Source organism: Tiliqua scincoides, chromosome 3 (assembly GCF_035046505.1).
Source record: "Tiliqua scincoides isolate rTilSci1 chromosome 3, rTilSci1.hap2, whole genome shotgun sequence".
In the NCBI taxonomy this organism is placed as follows: domain Eukaryota; kingdom Metazoa; phylum Chordata; class Lepidosauria; order Squamata; family Scincidae; genus Tiliqua; species Tiliqua scincoides.
The window spans coordinates 73616517-73639981 of NC_089823.1; the positions used below are offsets into that span (position 1 = coordinate 73616517).

At 43.1% G+C, this 23465-nt stretch overlaps 1 protein-coding gene across 1 annotated transcript in view; it reads right to left on the bottom strand.

Moving 5' to 3' along the window:
- Positions 1 to 23465, bottom strand: part of IL1RAPL1 (interleukin 1 receptor accessory protein like 1) — a 784296-nt gene that overhangs the window by 597803 nt on the left and 163028 nt on the right. The window lies entirely within an intron of this gene.

Sequence of the window (23465 nt, forward strand, 5' to 3'; positions counted from 1 at the left end):
CCAATCACCATTACAGCCACACCCCTTGGCATTTATAACTCAGGCAGCTGCCTCTAGGGCCTCTAAAAAGTTTGGGAACCACTGTTCTAGGGCCCTTGAAGCCTTGCAGCAGCCTGCTCTGGTGTATTTCCGCTACTTCTGAAGAGTACACTATCCATTCTCATCCCTTATTTAGGCAAACCTTCTATGCCTTGTTAGTGTTCTCAAGCACCAGGAAGTGTTCGTATAGAGTTTTCTTCCTACCCCCTTACATGTCTCAGACTTATGCCTGCTTATTGGCTACAACAAGAAAGAACAGGCATTGATAGTGACAGACAAGATAGATCCAGCACCAACAAGTTGTCCCCCTTCAACCTCATCCTCAAAGGAAGGCAACAAAAGACTTCTCACCTACACCTGGGTCAGCCAGGTAGGTGTACACCTGCCACCTGTCCCTTGTTTCCTTTCCTTGAGGATGTCATTTTTGGCAGATCCATTCAGTTTTTCAGAGTCATGTCAGAATCACATATTTACAAATTATTGTTTTAAGGGCCTGCAGATGACACTGTCTTGCCATGTATACTCCTGTTCCAATTTCCAGTGCTCCAGCGCTGAAGTCAGCATATAATAGCTCCCATAGTGGAGAATGCTGAGATGCCAACCTGTCAAAATCTAAATCAGGGATTATCTCTGAGATGCTTCTGTTCCTTTGAACAAGATTCCCTTTGGTGGGATGCCAAGTAGTTGCTTTGCTGCATATTGTCACGTCTGTCGGTCTTGCTAAAGACATCAGGAACTGCCAAATGTCTGTATAATAAGCAAAGATAGTGGTTTTTCTAAATCTCTTTGACTTTTTAAAGAACAATCTCAATTATTCCCAACATGACAAATGCAGTACCTTTCCCTCCCCTTTTTTTTCTATTTTATTTATAACTGCCACAAATGATTACTAACAAAAATCAAAATTTGTATCCCTTTTCATTTGTCATACCCCATTTTGCAATTCTGCAATACTTAACACTACTAATATGGATGTTCTATCAGATAGGCTGCCAGGGATGTCTCACATTGTACAAGAAGATGAGATTATAACAAAAGCTGACTTGTTTTACTCATTCAAAAAACAGCAATTTCTTCTATACAAGAAATCCCCCTTTTAAGTATATGTGCTTTTCAAGAAGTTAATCTTTGCATTTTTTTTTAAACATCAGTTCAGTTGTAACATATTTCCTCCATGAATCGATGAGCAGACAAACAGCATACGGAAAAAAAGATACAAAACAGATGTAGATTCTGCATTCTGATGAAAATTTTTTCATGTGTATTCCTTCAATAACAATGTGATGCTGTTTCTCTTTCAAACCTTTTCAAAATATTTCTCTTTCTCAGAGATTTTGACTATCATGCTTACTCCCACACAAGCAAAGTATGTACAGTGTAAGTGCATTACAGAATGAGTGGTACATAACTTATGGCAGAATCCTATACGCCATTAGCACCATAAAATGTTGCAATAGCATAGGTGTTAGTAGCGCTGGTAGGAAGGCCAATTCTCCAGCACCAGTGCAGCTTCCAACGTATGCCACAGTAGATAAGCTCTGCACCAGGCGGCAGAGGGGATGGGGAAAAGGTGAGATAGGAGAAGGGCAAGGAGAGTGGATTGGCTCCCAGGAGAGGGGCAGGATCAGCAGCACCGGTGCACTCTGTATCCTATCCCTGTTCCCTAACAGATCTGCTGCCAAAGACCCACTTGAACTTGCAACTGTGATTTAGCAGGCACAGGTCCACGTAGACTGTTAACAAATATGGTTGGCAACCTTCAGTCTCGAAAGACTATGGTATAAGCCTACAGCACCCGGTATTCCCAAGCGGTCTCCCATCTAAGTACTAACCAGGCCCGACCCTGCTTAGCTTCTGAGATCAGACAAGATTGGGCATGTGCAGGGTAACAGTTGCTCTTGTTAACAAATAAACTGCAGACATAGGATTAAATACCAATGAATATTTCAGTTTCTTCTTCCACAACCTTATCTCAATATTCATAGGCACTAACAAATATTTTGTGTACACATGGTACTAGAATTCATGAAATCTTCACCCTTAAAAACTAAGGGCACGTCATGTAGAGATTTTGTCATGGATAAGGATGCTTGACTCAGCAAGAAGTAACAGCCTAGATTTCTGTCACTCTACACAACATCCAGGTCATTGTATCAGCATATTTATCAAAGTTAACACAGACAAAATGAGCACAATCCAGCACACACTATTACTACCTTTCTTTAATTTTGCTTTTTTCACTATTTTGTGTAGTGCTAGCACACACACAAAAAAGACATAAAAAACTTCTTTGCAAACATGGCATATTAATACAGTGTAATACTCAATTTAAAGGATCCAAGGTCTCATTCATAAAAAAATAAATTACTACAGACATAGGTGTGTGCAGTTAAAATCTCTGGATCATGGCTTTTCTGTTTAAGGTCTCTGTACTGGAATTTGTGAGGATACTGTGAACCCAATACTCTATATCAAAATCCATCTCTCATCTCATCTACAGCCAAAGATTCTCAGAAACCTCAACCTCTCTTCCCTCAAAACGTACATATGTGATGAATAATGCTGATAGTTGTTCTTGGCATGAGCTCACTGTAATCATTATATTCTTCCACGTTGCAAGAAGAAAAAAAGGAGATCCAGCTAGAGGAAATACTGATAGCACTGTGGCATGTATGCCAGTGCACAGACAGCCCTGCCAGTGCAGAAGCCCCTCTTCCAGATGGTGTTGCACAGACATCAGTACAGAGGCACATTCTGACCACCAGCAAAACCTTGCCAGCAGAGAGGCAGAACAAGGGCAGATCAGGGTGGGATGGGGCCAGATGAGGCAGTCAAGCAGATGCATACACCCCAATGGCTGCAAAGGGCTGCACCAGCAACAAAGCTGGTGTAGCTCAGAAGATAGGGGGCTCTGCAGCAGCCAGAATAGGCACATAAGCTTTACACTTCTCACCAGCATCTCCACCATGTGACATATTGTATTTGGCAGGCAGCCCTGTGCTCTTAGTGCAGCAGCCACATAGGGTTGAATTGTTAGAAATACTGACTTTTGGCAGGATGAAGGAAGAAGAAAATAGCCCATAAACTCACCAAGTTGGCTACATCACCAGCATCCCTTTCTGCACTGACATTTCACCGTTTAAAGCAAAGTTGTTAGCAAATCAAACAATAGTAATTTAAAATCTGATCAAAAATGAGATCACTGCCTTGAATGAGTAATCAAAATGGGATTGAATGACTGTAGTTCAATTACAGTATTAAATAACAGATGAAAATTGATGTGGAACATGTGTGGGAAAAGAGATTGTATGTGTGTGTGTGTATGTGCAATGCGCATGTACATATACATGTAAATAAATTATCCCGTGGGGATTAAATGTGTTATGTCTCAGGTACTGAAGTTCCAGATTAGTCAAATAAAAAAAGCTACCATACTGGATACTCTAATGCAGCGGTTCTCAAACTGTTAGCACCGGGACCCACTTTTTAGAATGAGAATCTGTCAGGACACACCGGAAGTAATGTCACTACCAGAAGTGATGTCATCAAGCAGGAAAATTTTTAACAATTCTAGACTGCAATCCTACCCACACTTACCCAGGAGCAAGTCCCATTGACTATCATTGTTAAAAACATGTACAGAGTAGCCTGTTTAAAGATCTGATCTGTAATCCTTCCCCAATACAGTCACATGCCATGGTAGCATAAAGTTTAATATATTGAAAATAAAATATTGAAATGAAATTGAGCCACCTGAAATTGGTTTGTGACCCACCAAGTGGGTCCCAACCCACTACTTACCCCTGCTAATTGGGTAAGAGACACTTTTTCAAGTGGGTGCTCCTCTTTTTAGCAGGGGAAGAGTAACTGGCCCACCTCAACCCAGCAGTGACTTTTCTAGTGGCTGTCTGCTGGTGTTCTTTTGCATCTTTTTAGATTGTGAGCCCTTTAGGGACAGGGAGCCATTTGTTATTTGATTTTTCTCTGTAAACCGCTTTGTGAACTTTTAGTTGAAAAGCGGTATATAAATACTGTTAATAATAATAATTAATAATACTTGAGAAACTCTGCTCTAATGTATAGCAAATGTTTTCGACCCCTGATTGAAGTTGCTGAGTTTGTCTCTCTAGCAATCCAATCCGAATCAACATTCCAGCTCTGATGCAGAAGCAATGCTACACATGCCCCATTACCACGGCTGCACTGGCGCTGGAAAGTTGGTTAGGATTAGGTTAAAACTTTTCAGTGCTGATGCAGCAGTACCAATGGTCCACATGCTGCATCTTGCTGTGGGGGGGAGGGGCACCTCACAGTAAGGAAACATTCCTTCCATCATCCCTGGAAAGTTGGATAGAATTGGGCTGTAGGTGACTTACAGAAGATGGGAATCTTTTGTATTATAATATGTGCCTCTAACTGGCATTTTACTTTTTTTGTTTGTTTGTATTTGAAAAGTAGTATCTCTTTTGTATACTTGCTGCCAACCCCAAACCTAAACAATGATATTGGCCAGCAGTTTGAATAGAAATAATAACTTGAGCTTTAAATATCACTTAGCCTTATTGTTTATCACTTAGCCTTATGAAAAACTTTACTTTCTTTCCCCATTGCCACATGATCCCCAATGGGCCTCCTCAGATCTACAACAGCTCTGTAGCTCTGATGGGCCTGCTGGAGGTGTGTCCAATCTGGGAGTTTGGGACACAGCAGATGCTGGTTTCACTATGATCCGTCCCATTCTGTCCCACCAGTGGCAGTGTAGCTTTCCAGCCCTGGCACCAGCAGTAGCACTGTGAAGGCCAGTAGAGAGCCTGCTGAAATGGCAGATCTCAAAGGACTGTGGCACACCATTAGGATATGACTGGGCCTTAAAAGCACAGTGAAAGAGAATACCATGCCTGCAGTGAGTACTCTAGGTGGCAAGCTACTTTCACTGCTATTTGTTCCATCTGCAACATAGGGAATAATAATATTGCTGCACCTGACAAGTTTGCTAAAAGGATTTCTAAAATAATGTTATTTTGAACACTCAAAAGTGCTACACAAATCATCACTACTACTCAAAAAAGGTTGGCCCAGCCTTAATAGAAATGACTTTTGGTTCTCCAGGTTGTGGGTTAGACTTTGTTCTAAAGCAGGGGTGTCCAAACAATTTGGCAGGAGGGCCGCATCATCTCTCTGACATTGTGCCGGGGGCCAAGAAAAAAAGAATTAATTTAAAATTTAAAATTTGAATAAATTAACATAAATGACTATATTAGAGATGGAACATATATGAATGAATGAAGGTCTTGCAGTAGCTCAAGGCCTATAAAAGGCCTTGCACAAAGCAAGGCCAGCCTTTCCTTCGCTGCCACTGCTGCATCACAGGCATGAAACAGCAAGTAGTGGAGGGAGCCCGTCCCACAGCTCAGGTGAGAAGTCAAACAGACGTCCTCTTGCTGACAGCAGTTGTGTTGGGCCAGCACAGGCTCCAAAAAGTCTCTGGAGTGCCAGAGACTCATTGGAGACTGGGGGCTCCCCAAGGGCCTGATTGAGAGCTCCCGAGGGCCGCAAGTGGCCCCTGGGCCAGGGTTTGGGCACCCCTGTTCTAAAGTAACGAGGTTGAAAGTAATTCAACACAATCATCTCACCCATAATTGCTTTGGTCATGGAACAAAAAGCCAATGGAAGCAATTCCGCCTCAGGGTACAAGGGTATAACATATACAGTAATATTGTTTTGTGGGAAGGCATATCTGAGACACAGAAAATCTCAACAAATAATTTGGTACAAGTGCAGGCTCAGCTCTTAGTAGTTCTATGTTGATGCTGGCCAGAAACAAAACAGTGGAAAAAGAAAGAAAAAATTGTTATCACACATCTAATCTTTTAAAAAAATCAATTTCAAAATATACCTTCCACCATAGCAAATAGAGAAACATAGTTTAAAAGTGTAATAAGAAAGGGCAGAAAGAAAATCTCTCTCTTTGTCTCTCCTCTCCCTGTGCGTGTATACTATTTATATTTATAAAAGGCCCCTTTGTGTCAAGCAGCTGGTATTTTTCAAGAAAATGATTTATTTTACTTACTTCTTTGAATGATTTTATCAGCAAAATTAACAACTGATTGAATAAAGATAATAAAATTACCAGAAAAACATGGTGGAAGAAAACTAAAGATAATATTTCTCTACATAAATATCGACTTCATAAATATAGGGGGAAAAAACACCCCAATGTTTAAAAATTATAGCAGAATCTGCTTGCCTTGTAGTATCTGAATAGAATCTATGGTATATAGTACCAAAATGTATTACAATTCTGTTCACAACTTTCCACAAATGTATAATTATGAGCACTGAATGGGAAGACAAAAACTAAATCCTTTCAGAAGCTCATTTTGCCCCAATACAAATCTCTGCTGATCAGCCTGTTGACAGAAGAAGAGCAATACTTCCAAATTAATGAACCTAGATGGTACCCCTGGTACCTCTGTGGCCATGAGAGTTCAGTGCTGCTACTGCAGCTTTGATAACACACTGTATGCCAACAACTGCGTAACATCTTTTGTGGTAGTCATGTTTAATTATTACTTTGGACTTTAGTGGTGTGCTCTTTGCTCTCTCACACTTAAAATGTCGAAGTTGTTCATTAAGTATAAACTTTTCATAGTTCGTGATTACATTACACAATGACAAGTGCCCACAGCACTAACACTGCTGTAAGCAAAGGGAGAAAACAGCATTATTTCTAAAATAAAGTGTCTTATTCTTCAGGTTTTGATCAAATTATAATAAAGCCAAGTTAATCACTACTTCAATTACACCAAACTTCTAGAAGAATTCATATTTTACAAAAATGTTATATATGTTGTTAGGGAAATCTACTGAACTAACATGATCTGATTTCTCACATAATTCATGGCCAAAACAAAAAAGGAGGAAAAAGAGTAACAGCCCAATCCTATGCAGGGCGCAAGCTGCAAAATGACATCGTTGATATCCTATCACCCTTCCAGGCCTCAATCTGCCTTCTCAGATCCACTTGGATCTGTGCCAGCTAATAGCTGAGTAGACCCGATTATGTGCAGGAGACTTATCCCCATGCAAGGGAACAAATGTTTCCTTACCCAGAGGAGACCTCTACTCCCCTCTGCCAGAGGATGCATCTGCTCCAATGGCACTGCTGCATTGGGGGAGGGAGGAGGAAAGGATAGGATTGGGTTCTAACAAAAGAAACCTGTCAAAAACAACAACAAATACTCATTGCACTAAAATATGCCTTTATAGCACTAGAGGCTAGTGAATAATTCGATCGTATTCGTCACAACTTGGATGCCACATTGACAGTGTCTGACGATGTCCCCTTGGCAACTGCTTGTCCTGTGTTGTGGGATTCTTTTCAGCTTGTACAGCCTGAGGATGTGGACAGACTCCTTTGGAGTGTGAGGCCATCTGCCTGCCTGCTTGAAACCCTTGCCCAGCTTGGTTGATAAGAGCTGTCCGGGGTGGGCTGGCTGAGTGGACAGGGAGGGTGGTCAACTCTTCCTTGATGGAGGGGACGTTACCACTCGCTTTGAAACGGGCGGTGGTTCGCCCCCTCCTGAAGAAGCCCTCCCTGGATTCCACTGTGTTGGATAACTACCGGCCAGTCTCCAACATCCCGTTTCTGGGCAAGGTAATTGAGCGGGTGGTGGCGTCCCAACTCCAGAGGGTCTTGGATGAAGCGGATTATCTGGATCCTTTTCAATCTGGCTTCAGGCCGGGCTTTGGGACGGAAACCGCCTTGGTCGCCTTGGTGGATGACCTACGCCGGGGACTGGACAGGGGGAGTGCATCCCTGTTGGTCCTGCTGGACCTCTCAGCAGCTTTCGATACCATCGACCATGGTATCCTTCTGGGCCGATTGGCCGAGTTGGGAGCTGGAGGCACTGTTTTGCGGTGGTTCCGCTCCTACTTGGAGGGTCGGTCCCAGATGGTGGTGCTGGGGGATGCCTGTTCGACACCCTGGCCCTTGAGATGCGGGGTGCCACAGGGCTCAATTCTGTCCCCCATGCTATTTAACATCTACATGAAACCGCTGGGAGAGGTCATCCGGGGGTTTGGAGTGGGGTGCCATCAATATGCTGATGACACCCAGCTCTATCTCTCCTTTCCTCCAGACTCCAGGGTGGCGGTTGAGGACCTGGAGCGCTGTCTGGAGGCAGTGAGGATCTGGATGGGGACTAACAAGCTGAAATTAAATCCGGATAAGACAGAGGCTCTCCTGGTTAGGAAATCCTCGATGCAGGTGCTGGACTATCGGCTTGCGCTGAATGGAGTTGCACTCCCTCTGAAGGAGCAGGTCCGCAGCTTGGGGGTCCACCTGGACTCGCAGCTGCTCCTGGATTCCCAAGTGGCGGCTGTGGCAAGGGGGGCCTTCGCTCAGCTTCGGCTGGTGCGCCAGCTGCGGCCGTACTTGGATCGTGCAGACCTGGCCACGGTGATCCATGCCTCAGTGACATCGAGATTAGATTACTGTAACGCACTCTATGTGGGGCTGCCCTTGAAGACGGTTTGGAAACTGCAACTAGTGCAGAAAGCGGCAGCCCGTGTGGTTACTGGAGGTAGGCGGTTCGACCCTGTCAGTCCGCTTCTCCAGCGGCTGCACTGGCTGCCCATTCGTTTCCGGGCCCAATTCAAGGTGCTGGTATTGACCTTTAAAGCCCTATACTGCTCTGGACCAGGGTATCTTAGAGATCGCCTGCTCCCGTACAATCCGGCTCGCCCTCTCAGGTCATCAGAGAAGGCCTTTTTACAAGTGCCGCCGCCTAGGGAGGTACGTGGGGCGGCTGCAAGAAACAGGGCCTTCTCAGTAGTGGCACCAACGCTATGGAACTCCCTTCCCCTTGACTTAAGAATGGCGACCTCTCTTGAGACCTTTCGGCAAGGCCTGAAGACCCTTCTGTTTAAACAGGCCTTCTGAGTTCTTGGCCTTTTAACATCTTTTTAACATCTTTTAATATTTTTTTTTACAGGCCTGATTCTTTTATGACTTGCTGCTGATCTATGCTCTTTTTACTTATTTTTACTCTGACTGCTGTTTTTAGTATGTGTTAATATGTTTTTATTTGTTTTTTAAATTGTTTTTAATATGTTGTAAGCCGCCTTAAGTCCCTTCGGGGAGAAAGGCGGGGTAGAAATAAAGTTATTATTATTATTATTATAACACCTTCCCCTCCCTGGGGAATCTCATGCACGCAATAATTCCTAATTTTATTTATATAGGCAGGGATGGGAACTCAAGTCAGGGAACACATTTTTTGCTTACTCGTTTACACTCAAGTCACCCATGTTGATGACTCAGGCACTGGATCGGCACTTGGTCCCCACACATGCAGACTTGGGTCTGGGTCTGGGTGTACTTGCTTACTTTTTTTTGTGGCATGAAAGACCTTGTGGGGCCATCATTCATACTGGGAAAGCAGCAGGCAAGTTCCAGCCAAGAGACAGGGAAGGGTTAATGTTTTTCTTTTGCATTGAGCAAGAGGGGGAGAGGTGGGAGCAGGCTCTCTTTTCCACCTCTGAAGGAACTGATGGTCATTGGACAAAGGATGGGCAGTTTGATTTTTTCTTTGGATGAGGGAGGACAGAAGGAGAAGTACAGGGAGGGGGAGAAGGCAGGGAAGCTGGGGAGGAAGGTGGTTCATAGCGACCACGCTTTGCAAATGCATGGCTCCTTTTGGCTCTGTTGTTACTTGGGAGGAGGAAGCCTCACTGAACAACTGGCGCACATGGGACTATTTCAGATTAGAGCAGGGATTTTCAACTTTTTTCATCTCGTGGCACACTGGCAAGGCACTAAAATGGTCACAGCACACCATCAGCTTTTTGACAATTGACAAGGCACACTGTGCTGTCAGTGGGGGCTCACATCCCCTAATGGTCCTATTGATAAATGACCCTCTCCCAAATTCCCGCAGCACACCTGGGAACCATTCACGGCACAGCAGTGTGCCACGGTACAGTGGTTGAAAATGGCTGGATTAGAGCCTCAAAGGATCGGGTCATACTGGTAAGCCTCCCAGCTGCTGGCACGTGCCCCTCCTCCCTCATGCTGCTTCTGTCCTCACTCTCATACAGTCTGTCCCACCCCCCACCTTGTTTACAGATGGAATGGGGACATTGGGGAGTGGTTAAAGAGAACTCTCTCTCACACACACAGAGCTCAGCAGCAGCCCAATTTTTTTTCCATGGAGCCATGGCTGGCTTTTTAAAGGAAACAACTTGGGGCTCAAGTCTTTTAGTCTCGCCAAAATGCCCTGGGCGACTTGGAAAGTCTCCCCATTAAGACTTGCTTTTCGAGTCAAGTCACGGGGGTGGAGACTCGTGACTCAACTTGAGGTAAGCCACGCTGGACTTGCCCGTTCCTGATATATGGTATATCCTAGCTGAAGTACCCATTCTTCAAACAGATTAGTTTCTACTCTGCTGACAGTCTAACATTTATGATGTAAAGAATTGCATAGCTATGTGGCTAGTGCTTTTTGACACTCTACTTTTGCAGTTCTATCCTTCTGCACCAATATCACCAAGTGATTTGGTTTATTAACCCTTGAAATTACCCAAGCAATCTTGCCTTATATCAATGCCAGCCTCTTTTAAGGATTATCTCTGGGACCTATTGATGTCATTGTAAAGCGTACTCTCAGCGGGAATTGCTGTCTTTTAAATTTGAAAGGATAGTCTGATGGGATGATTGAGATGTGTGGAATAAATAGATACTGTGTGGGGCTGCCTCAGTGCCAAAATGGCTGCCATGGCATCCTGATCGCACCAGGCAGCCTATACTGGGTGGCTCCCGCTGCCTCCTCAGGGGAAGGGGATGAATGCCCTCTTTCCCTGGGTAAGGAAAGTAGCCCTGCCATGGGGCTTTTTAGCCAGCAAAGAATCAACATGCCTCCTGTCGGGTCGATTACTAAGTTCTCCTTACTAATACTTAAGACAATATTCTCTTGTGCACAAATGTGCAGGGAATAAATAATGAAGGTCACTAAGGAGAGAGATAAGGATTACCAAAAATATTCACGTCTTTTCAACATCATTTCAATTAACAAGATTTTAAAGCACTTCGCAATTTAAATATAAAGGGATAAAAAATGAATTATAGCAAATAATACAAAAATAGGCACCCAGTGAAACAGTGTCATTCCATGCATAAAGGAAGTTAGAATGCATGAGGCAGAGATTAACTAGCCCTCTTGCTTCACTGTTACTGAATTATTGTACAGAGGAAATGAAACGTGTCTGATACACCGAGTAGAAACCTATTCTTCATCTGGCCATTTTTTTCTGCTCTTCTCTTTTAAGGCATTACAAACTTGCATTGTGTAGCCAGTTCTGCATATCATTCTAGAATTATACAGATGGAAAATTAACTGCACTTAGAAACATAAAAAACTCCAGGGCCCACTCATTAGTGTACAAGTTTAGTTTCTCCAGACACAATTTAAAGAATGATCACTTTCAGTCTCCTCTTGAGCCATAGTCATTGGCTCAAGTCATATCATATCATTATTCCACACTTCGAACATCCTAGGCATAGGGTGCAATCCTACCCTGCGCTGGAACAGGCAAGCCAAGAGGTTTGCACTATAACCAGCGCAGGATAGGGGCCAAAAGCGGCTCAGCCAGAGGTAAGGGAAAATTCGCCTCTGGGAAAGGCGCCCTTTCCCCTATGGATTTCCTTGAACTTGCACTGTCTCTTGAGGCTGCACAAGTCCTAGGAGAGCAGAGTGGCTTGAAGCTGCTCTGTTCTCCCTGGGAACGGGGGTTGGGATCCAGCATAAGTGCTGGATTCCAGCCCTGCCTCCCTCTCCCTGCCCACCCGCCCCCAGGACCACCCACCACCTGCCCTCCCGCACCCAGGAACGCCTCCCTCCTGCCTCCTCCCCACCTACCCCAGAGGCTTGCGCTGGCCCAGCCAGGCCAATGCAAGCCTCAGCAAGGAAGCTGGCATGGAGGCTTATCTCAATATCTGCAGGCCTGTGTGCTGCTGAGCGCTGGCCCGGCTTCCTCCCACGGAGGTGCAAATATGCCTTACAGCACGTTTGCGACCCTCCTGGGCTGGTGCAAGGGACTTGCACTGGCCCATGGGCGCCTCTGGATTGCACCCTTAGGCTTAGACGTATCCTAGACTTAGGCTATCCTAGAGCCCAAGCCTATACCCAGTTCAAACCTGGGGATGATGATAGATTATATCAGACTGTAACACTGGTGGAACAAACATTCCAGCAACATTAACAGTGCGCAGAATCATTAACATTTCAGCAGTGCGCAGAATCATACACTGCTGGAGTAGCCAGGAGAAGGTCAGGGCCTCTCTCCACATGTCAGAGAATCATCATAGATCTGCTCACACAGATAAGGTGAGATGGTGGCAGAGGATGGAAAAAAGTGGCAATGGGCTTAGGGTCAGCTCTGGGAAAGGGGTGGGTTTGGTAGCAGCGGCATCTGCCCCCTCCCTGGACCTTATCCCCCAGTCCATCCTGCACCAGCAATTTTGCTAGCATAGGTCCAATAAATGGTGGACAGTTACCCCTGAATATGGGAACATTCATTCCCTTACCCAGAGGAGACCTCCACAACTCCCCCCCTTGGAAGGATGCAGTGCAAGCCATTCTGGCATTGTAGCAATGGCAGGGGTTAAGGGGATGGTAGCAATTGGGCTGTTAAGGGGATGGGGGTGGGGCCAGAGGCAACTGAATGGTCATGCTTTTCTGAGCTCTTGAAAGCTCTTGGGAAAGCATGCTATTTCCTGCCAAAAAACCGTGGGTCTGATGAGATCCAAGGATCTGTGATCAGGAGAGATTCGATCCTGCAGATGGTGCACGGTTTTGGAGAGGAAGGGTCCAGCCAGGGGCTGTTTTTTTCCAAGGGAACCCAGCTATCAATGTCAGTGTTGGTGAGAATTCATGTTGAAACTAAACTGAAGGCCCCAAGCAGGGAAGGACGTTGGAAGGATGTTGGAATGGAAGGACGTTGGAAGAATGAAGGGAGCGTTGTTCTGCTGTGTGTGTCTGGCATTGATTGATTAATTGACTGCGTGATTAAGTTTTTGCCTGAGGGAAGAAGAAGGAGGGGCAGGTTTTCCCCCTCTGGGAAGAGGAAGAGGGGGGAGGCTTTCTCCGCTCATTTGTTTGCTTGTGTGAGAAGAAACTTTGGAGGAGACCTTGTTATGGAAATATGAGAGCATAACTCTAACTTTACAAATCTAAAACTCGCTGGATTACAAATTAATTGTTTTAGAATATAAACTTTGCTTTGAAACGTTCAGTTTTGTTTTCCTATGGAGATCTTGGAGTGCCTGTGGAGAAGGCTGGAGAGCTGCATTTCTTTGTTTTGCAAAAGCAGTTTCATTGTTTTGAATTCCTTGGATTATCTCTTGGAACAGAATGTGGTTGATACAGCAACAAACGTAAGCAATAGAACCAAGATAACAGAATAAGAATAAAAGATGGGGGCATCTAGTGGATTTAAAAAGACATTGCAAGGATAAGAACAGGACTTGACAAGTGATGTAAGGAAGATGATACCCTGAGGACATCTAGTGGCATTTAAAAAACATTGCAAGGCAAAAGTTTATTTGATTTAAAATTTCCCTGTGTTGGTTTTTATGGGTGAACAGTTGAATTTTTTTTTGATGATGTGATGTGATGTATGGGTAACTGATAGTGATATATGTGATAACAGATATTTGAGTTTTACAGGAAAGAAGATATAAGAAGAAAGAAAAAGGATGACAGGAAAAGGAGTGAAAGTTAGGGGCTCTCCCACCCTGGAGTCAAGCTTGGGAAAAATTGGAAGTAGACATTACAAGTCAATATAGAAAAGTTAGTGATGATGGGACAGCAGCACACAAATCAATTTTTGCAGGTTCAAGTTAGTCTGGATGTTTTAACTACACAACTAAATGATCTTAGTGTGCAACTGAAAGCCGTTAAAGATCAAGCAGATGAGAATACACAAAAGATTAGAAAATTAGAAAAAAAGACAACAAAAAATCAATCTAGAATACTGGAGATAGAACAAAACCAATATGATGGAGAGGCAACTTAAATGGAAATTCAGATGGAGAGTGCAGCTCGAGTGGTGAGAATACAAAATCTACCAGAACAGAAAGGAGAAGATACACGACGTCTGATTGGTGATTTAATAACAGAGTGGATCAACACGCCAACAGAGGAGATACTGATGGATTTGGATTCAGTGAGAAGAGTGAGCACTTTCTATCTAAGAAAACATGAACTACCAAGAGAAATCCATGTGAAATTCATCAGAACTTTTTACAGAGATGAAATATTGAAGATCTCACAGGAAAAGGAATGGATGGTGGCGGGTAGCAAAGAGAAAATTCTGAGACATGTCCCATGGAGAGTGAGAAAGAAGAGAAAAGAATATGAAGAGCTAGTAAAATTTTTAAGAGGAAAGCAAATACCATATAGATGGCTTCTCCCACAAGGTATGTTTTTTTCAATTCCACAGAGATATAATACAAATTCAACAATGAAAGCAGAAAATGTTTTGAGAACAGTGATGAAAGGTGAGACGAGAAATGAAGAAAATGAGGAAGAGGAATTGAGAAGAAAAGAACTAGAAAGTGTAGAAATGGAGCTGGAAGAAAAGAAATCAGATGATTCAGAGACAATTGAGGAATCAGAGATGGAAGAAACTAGAGGGGCAAGGAGGCACTCACCGATAGCAACAACAAGAAGACTAAAAGAGAAGGTGAATAGTAAAAAAGAAGCATGATGGTTAAGGCTGGATGGAGTATTTACTCTGTCAACATAAATGGCTTAAATTCACCTCAAAAACAAAAGTCTTCCTTCAATTGCAAAAGTTATTTGCTTAATATTATCTTAGATATTATAGATAAAGAATTATTATATAATAAAGATATTATAGATAAAGAAAATAATGTGTATTTAGTTATGATATTAACTGCTATAAGGATTTTATATGCTAGATACTGGAAAGTTATTAAAATTCCAACGAAAGATGAATTAGTAGAGAAATAATGAATGTGGCAGAAATGGATAGGCTTACAGAGACTTTGGATTAACAGCGTAAACCGACACAGATAGAGCAATGGAGATCATTTTATGCTTGGCTGAAAATGAAGTTGTAGATGTATAAGATAGGGCATTCAGATGAATACATTGTATACATGATATATTATACAAGATATGATATGATAGATAAATGATATTAAGAGGCTAAGCTAGAAGAAGAACAAGATTAGAAGATATGTATTGATTGATTAGATATATTGATATATGATTGCCTGTACCCTCCAACGGGGTGTGTGTGTGTGTGTGTGTGTGTGTGTGTTGTATATTGAGTTTGTGTTTGTTATGTGTTTATATTTGGTGTTTGTTTTTATTTTGAAAAATAATAAAAAATAATTTAAAAAAATAAAGATTGGGCTGTTAAAGAAGGTATTAACAATATCCTTGCTCTAGTGGCTATGTGAATTTGATGTTGTTTGCAATATTTAGGTCCAAGCTTTCCAGTGGCTCAGTACAGCCCTTAACTGTCACTTCAGTGTGGCAGAAAGAGGGCAAAGAGCCTAGAAGGTAATATATACCTCCAAGAAAATAAAAGCCTGGAAGACCTCCCTGACAGTGTCCTTTCCCTGATGCATATAGTAGTAGCGTAATCATGTCACTGGGCTGGGGCTGCTCTCTGGTTTCATCTCTTTGCTGCAGTATGGACTACCAGCTGTGGTGTCATGAATTCAGTGCACAGCTGCACCAGGAAAATCATGCCTTGAAGAAATGCTCTCATGGCTGCTTATCAGGGCATTTACAACACAGAGAAAATTCCAGCTCTTCATGCAGCAACCTCCTTTCCAGCATTTATGCTTCCATCTTGAAGCTTATCTAAAACCTCATATGTTCTCATTAACAATACTGATGTACTAGTTTGTGTTAATTTGGCCCCCAGCCCAATCCTGTCCCGTCTTGCTGTAGAATGCAGGTGTACCATGAAGGTGTGTGCTGCATGTAACGGGTGGGGGGAGTGATCAGGAGGCCTGCAAGAATTAAAGAAAAATATTTTGCCCTTCCCTTGGCCACCTCATGGACCATGGGTATCCTCAGACTTATGCAAGCTATATAGCTGGCATGTCCAAGTGGAGCTGGGGGCAGGGTGAAGAATGGGGGATAGGATCCGGCACATCTACTGCTGCTGGATCCACCTCCTCTCCCTGACATGTCCCCCAAATGCCCCATTAGCCTCCCCCACCTACTGCCCACCCCCGCCATCAATGTACTTCCACAATGGCAGCTCGGTGCTCCAGTAGCATGCAGTTGCAAACCATTCAGGCTGGCAGCTCCACTGCAAGTTCTGTCAGTGCATTTGTCAGTGTCAGTGGAGATGCCAGTTCTATCAGCAGAAGGCACCCATAGGATGGAGCCCTCAGTCTCGCTTATATGGGGATGATGATGGATTCTATTCTAATTCAGCATTTCTCAATGTGTGCTCCTGGGAGCCCTGGGACTCCCTGAGGCCATCGTTAGGAGTAGAAAAGGCTCAGAGACCCAAATGTTTGAGAACTGCTGGATCAGAACATGCCTTATAGTTGGTAAAGACAGTCACTTGGATCCTCTATCACCGATAGCAGAAATAAGATTCCAGTTATTTTCCCTGAAAGGATCAAATTGGAGTACACATGCCAGAAACATTCCGAGTGAAGCAATATATTTGTATTTTAAAATGTATATGTGGTGAAAGCCCTGTTCCCCCATTTGTTTTCTTATTGTTGGACACTTCCAGTGCCCCCCACCCACCCTGAAGCTGTTTGCTAGCTAAGCAGCCTGTGCTTTTGTGATTCAGGACCTTTTCCCTGTCTAGGCAAGTTCCCACTGAGATTGGCATGCGCTTACCAATTGGGCAACCAAACCTGTCTGCCTAGGTATTGGGGTGGGATGGAGTGGCCAAGTGGGTTCACTCCTCCACCCAGGAAGAAGATACAAAAGGTGTTGCTGAAAAGGGAAAGTTAAGAAAAGATGGGAAAAATATATATCCATTTGTTTCAATATGAAACTAACCTTGATATGTTGAACAAAAGGTATAATAGGCAGATCTGGACTACATTTTTAATCTGGTTCATTATTTGGAGCCTGTGTTTCCATATTGTTTTCCTATACTGAAAAGTTGAAGGTGTTGCCACTGCATCTAAATATATGATTATCTGGTCTTTTAACATCATATGTCTGCAGCAATCTCTCTCGTTAAGTGTGCCATTGTATCTTTAATTTCTACCATCATTGCACGTCATCATTAATTTTCAGCAATTCCAGTTATTTTTGTCCTTTTAAAAATATGCATCAACTTCTTTTGCCTCTTTCTGAGCCATACCATCTGAATTTGTAACCTGTAGTGGTACCACAGTTATGGAGCTCCCTCCTAAGAGGTTTAAGAATTATCCCTTCTCTGACAACCTTTAGGCAAGGGTTAAAAATATTTTTGTTTCATTTAAAACCCATATGCTCCCACCAGTTCAAAAACAAATCAGAAGCAAGAAGTGGGGTCACAAAAAAAATTTTTTTTCTCCCTGTGGAAAGTAGAGGGCTGATGCTATTTTTCTGAATTGTTTTCAGGATCGCCATTTTAGGCAACAAGGAGGCAAAGATCACTGTTTTGGGGATTATTAGGTTCTTGAATTGTTTGCAGAGTAACCCCCAGTGGCATAGCTAGGTCATTTGACACTCAGGGTCCATAAATTTTTGTCACCCCCATACAACATAATAATAATTATTATTATTTACATTTTTATACCATCCTTCCTCTAAGGAGCTCAGGGTAATGTGCATGGTTCCTCCCTATATTTTGTCCTCACAGCACTCTATTTTTCTTAAAACACACATACACAATCTATTCGATGAATTTCCCGTCAAAATGTACTTCATTTTGTACATCACCCAGAGTGAATTTCACTGCCACCAGCAATCCAGGTGGGATAATCAATATGTCTTATTTCAATTGGATAGAAGACAGACAAATTAGGTTAATGCTGGCAGTAGTCTGAAAGACAGAGCTGCACAACACAGTGCCACTTTCTGTGCTTAGATCATTCAGCTGATTAAAACTGAACGTAACACAATAGCCCAAGGGATCGATTGTGTGGTATACTTAATTTCAAGTGATATTGTATAACTATTTAAAATACCCCGCCTTATAGCAACATTTGAGACTGGATGTCATCAATATCCTGGCAACACAAAGCTCTATATTTTTTTTTAACAAAGCACCCTGAAGGTGCTGCCTGTCCTAAAGCAATGCCAGTGGGTTATGATCAAGTGGAAAAAAGTGAGCAAGATAGTTGAAATCACATGTGAAGCTGAGGATGGTAGGGAAACCATGACCTCCTGGAAGATCTCCTGCAATAGTTGGGATGGAAGAACACCTTCTGAAAAGGATGTGCTTCTGAACTAGCAGGTAGATCAGGTGGTTGGAGTACTTTCTACTAGCTGCAACTGCTCTTACAATTGCTAATTCCACCAGCCGCTCTGCCTCTTCTTGGAGAAATGGGAGCTCATTGAGGAACTGGAACCCTTTCCATGGGTTTGTTAACTCCAGGCTTTACAATGGTAAAAAGACTGGAGTTGTGCTCTCCATCGGTCTCCCTGGAAGAAAACCTAAAAGGTCAAACTGCTATAAAATGCTATTTTATATTTATTCAGATAATTATTAGATGTCGCAACATATTGGACCACCTATGAGCAGCCAACCCCCCTACATCTCCCCTTCAAGATGGGAGGTCTACATTCTTGAGGCTAGGCTAGGGAATTGCATTTGGGCCAGAGAGTACTCACTCACTTAACTCATTGTGAAGCTGCAGGTGTCATTCACTGTGATCCTGAAGTCTCTCTCTCTCTCTCTCTCTCTCTCTCACACACACACACACACACACACATATGCCTGGCTCCTTTTTACTCCTTCACCAGTCACCCCAGATGCCTTGCCAGTCAATCTGTCCCCTCTTACCCTCTCCTCCTTCCTGGCCCCATTCTGGCTTCTCCCTTTGGGCCATCCTTCTTCTCCAACATCCTCTCTCACATTTCTTCTTACTTTTTGTGCTCTTCTCCAACTTTCTCCCCCTCATCCTTGTCTGCCTCTATACCCCCTTTGCTTCTCACCCTCTTGTCCCTTCTCTCTGTTTTCCTCATCCTTTGTACCTCCTCTGTTCTGCATCCCAAAGTCTACCCCTTTTAATCTCTCCCTAGCCCCTCCATCTTTCCAGCCAGCAAGGCCTGCAACTGGAAAACCCAATGGTGTTGTCACTTCCCTAGTCACTCAGCATGGCATCATTGCTGAATGCAGTTCAATGATGCCACAGCTCCAACCAATCTTTTAGAGAGAGAGCTATGGTGTGTGGCACACCAAGGTTGTGGCACTTGCATGTACTGTTCATTAGCTTATCTTTGAAGCCGTTAGGGTATTAAATCCACATACTTTATGACCTGCTTCCTTCAGCACCTTCATTCAGCATTATCAGTACCTATGTTGTCCCTACTCAGCACAGCAGGACATACTCTGTTACATCCTCTCCATGAGGTAAGAACTAGGGCGGCATGGCTGAATGTTTTTGCCATGAAAAAGCAATGTTGGAAGGCTCAAGATGTTGCTCAAAAAATCCCTAAAAAGGTATCTTAGCACATTATTTGTTGCCTTGACTGGCTGTTGCTTCCGCAACATTTTTCTTGTGACAAGTAATTCCTATTCCTAGGAAAATAGAGTGCTATGACAACCTGGCATGTGGTCAAGTAGCCAATCAATTTCCTCCAGGGCTTTAAATATGAAATTACAGCATCATCAGCAGATGAATGTGTGGAAGCTTGGAGGGTCACAGGAAGGATCAACCAGTGATAGGGTCCACTTTAATTCAGAGTGGCTCAGAATAAGCCAAATCTATTTCCCAATTTTGGGAGAAAAATAGCTAATCTGAGGATTAGCAGTGGCGCTGACCCATTATTAGAAGAAAGCACACCAATGATCATAAACAAAACTCAAAGTGAATCCTCCAGTGTCAGCAGGAGTGATATTGAGAGGCTTTAATTTTCCTAGGCTGCAATCCACACTTTCCTGAGAGTAAGCCCCATTGAACAAAATAGGACCTACTTCTGAGTAGACCTGGTTAGGATTGTGCCCCTGTTCTCATACAGAGGCAAATGCCAAAAACAAACACATGTACACAGTACACACAGACACTATGTAAAAACTAGAACCAGCACAATTATTTATATCTAACAAAAACACTGCAACTAAGCTATAAATATCACACAAATCTATATTCACTGTAATATATTCAGGATGTGGACTCACCTCCCTGCATTACAATCTCTTCGCATGAACTGGAGGTTGTCCATGACTTTGTGTACCTTGGCTCAATGATCTCCGAAACTCTTTCTCTTGATACTGAGCTAAACAAACGCATCAGTAAAGCAGCTACCACGTTTTCCAGACTCACAAAGAGAGTCTGGTCCAACAAGAAGCTGACGGAACATACCAAGATCCAGGTCTACAGAGCTTACGTCCTGAGTACACTTCTGTACTGCAGCGAGTCATGGACTCTTCGCTCACAACAGGAGAGGAAACTGAACACTTTCCACATGCGCTGCCTCCGACGCATTCTTGGCATCACCTGGCAGGACAAAGTTCCAAACAACACAGTCCTGGAACGTGCTGGAATCCCTAGCATGTATGCACTGCTGAAACAGAGACGCCTGCGTTGGCTCGGTCATGTCGTGAGAATGGATGATGGCCGGATCCCAAAGGATCTCCTCTATGGAGAACTCGTGCAAGGAAAGCGCCCTACAGGTAGACCACAGCTGCGATACAAGGACATCTGCAAGAGGGATCTGAAGGCCTTAGGAGTGGACCTCAACAAGTGGGAAACCCTGGCCTCTGAGCGGCCCGCTTGGAGGCAGGCTGTGCAGCATGGCCTTTCCCAGTTTGAAGAGACACTTTGCCAGCAGTCTGAGGCAAAGAGGCAAAGAAAGAAGGCCCATAGCCAGGGAGACAGACCAGGGACAGACTGCACTTGCTCCCGGTGTGGAAGGGATTGTCACTCCCGGATTGGCCTTTTCAGCCACACTAGACGCTGTTCCAGAACCACCTTTCAGAGCGCGATACCATAGTCTTTCGAGACTGAAGGTTGCCAATACAATACTATTTGTATTTCTTCAGAACAAATATCTGGTTTCCTAAATATCTGCTGCAGCCAGTTTGTAAAAGTTCTCATTTTCTAAATCACATTTTTTAATGCAGCTCCAAAAACACACAATCCTAATCAGTATGACTGAGATCAATAGAGTAACAAGCACCTTACGACTGAATGGGGAATTGGATCCTGCCAGATTTATCAAAATGAAAATAGTTAATAATGTCACCTTTACAGTGCTTTGTTATTTCTGGGGAATGACAAGCTGAGTAATTAAAAGCCTGACCTTTTCTGGTCTTCACACTCCTAAAGCTTTTTACAATTTTTTTCTGAAATTTTGTATAGCAGCTGTTCACATTTGTGACACTGTGGTCTTTGAAACTGTTTTGTAGCAGTAGGTGGAAAAATGACTGTCCAAGTAGTTGAATGGAAGGTGGGTAGAAGATGTAGATGTCTGTGAATTTTTTTTTTTTTCTGGTTCACCAATTTCAGCTTGGCAGACTTGGGTTCAAGTTTCAGAGTCAGATCAAGGTCTGACATAGGCTTCTACAAGCATCCTAAGTTGTTATCTGAGCCTGAGCTTGGAGAAGTTTACCCAGTGCCTAAAAAGATGCAAGTTCCAGTTTCTAAATTTTAAGCACAGTTATGACTGCATCCTGTTCACAACAGCTTTGGTTGTATGGACACCGAAAAGGGTATTGGCACTAAACCTCTCATTTGCAAAACAACTGCACATGAATGTTATCAGAAGACAATGTCTCTCAACAGCTTTAAAACCAATCCATTTCTATAAAGAAATGGATATGTCACAGCACAAGACGTGTATTGCTAGGAAAGAGATCCCTGCCTGATGTACTAATGAAAGGAGTTCTGTATGCATGTGACCCTCTGTTCCTGGTAAGTCTTTGTAGGCTAGCTTTGGTCTCAGTTCTTTTCATAGATAATATACAACACTGTTGCATCTAAGTAATCTCTCAAATGTTTGGCAACCTTCAGTCTCGAAAGACTATGGTATAAGCCTACAGCACCCAGTATTCCCAGGCAGTCTCCCATCCAAGTACTAACCAGGCCTGACCCTGCTTAGCTTCCAAGATCAGACAAGATCAGGCATGTGCAGGATAACAGTTGCTCTCAACAGATTCAGTAAATTCAATAAACTGAAGAGGTTTCAGAATATGGTGAAAAGAGACCTTTTGGAGGCTTTAATGTCTGCCTCACAAGAATCTTTATACTCTTATACATTCTTAGACATTCATATACAAGAATCCTTCATCTATTAAACATAGGACAGATAGACTCCTTTTTGTTTCCACAAATTCAATAAGGAATTTACAAACATACTGGATGAAATCATTAATCTATGTGTACTTCTATAACAGGCACAGATGATTGCACAAAAGCAAAGACATGGGACTGATATAGACCTGAAATCATTTATTCTAAGAATGGCTGAACAGTATGTGCAACTGCAGAAAATCTGTTCCCAAATAAGGAAGCTCATGCGTCTCCCGACGGCGATGATGTGTTTGAACATTAATGATATGCATGAGGTCAGGAAGCTTAAATAACTCCTATTCCCATTTTCTAAACATTAACATGCAAAGTTGCTCTAACTTTAAAGTCTAGACCCACATCTTAACCCAGCATTATGCACTGGGAAACTGTCTGACCTTAAACAAAGCAAAGCAAAACAAAATTTGGTAACAAAAATTGTTAAGTTCACAATCGTCAGTGAAATACTTCCAACAGCAACAAACACACACCAAGTACTTTTGTGCATGTGTATAGACGAGGGGGCTATAGTACAGTGGAGAAGCATATATTGTGCGTACAGAATATCCCTGGTTCAACTGCTGACATCTCCAGGTAGGGCAGAAAAAATTCCTCACTGGAAACTTGGAGAGCTGCTGCCAGTCAGTGTTGACAGTTCTGAGAGAGATGGTCAATGGTCTGACTCAGTATGAGGCATTTCCCCATTTTTTAATGGATCTTTCCACTTCAGGTACATTTCAGATCTAGATTTTCCCATCTATTTAGATTGCTTTCTTCATAAAACACGAAGAACAGAAGAAGAATCCTGCTGAATCAGGCCAAAGGTTGATCCAGTCTAGCTTCCTTTATCTCACACTGGCTCACCAGATGCCTCAGGGAGCACACAAGGAGCTGTTACCTGTTATTGCCTTCCTTTTGCACAAATGGTTTTAGGCGACAGACTGCTCTACTATGGTAGATGGCTCTCTGT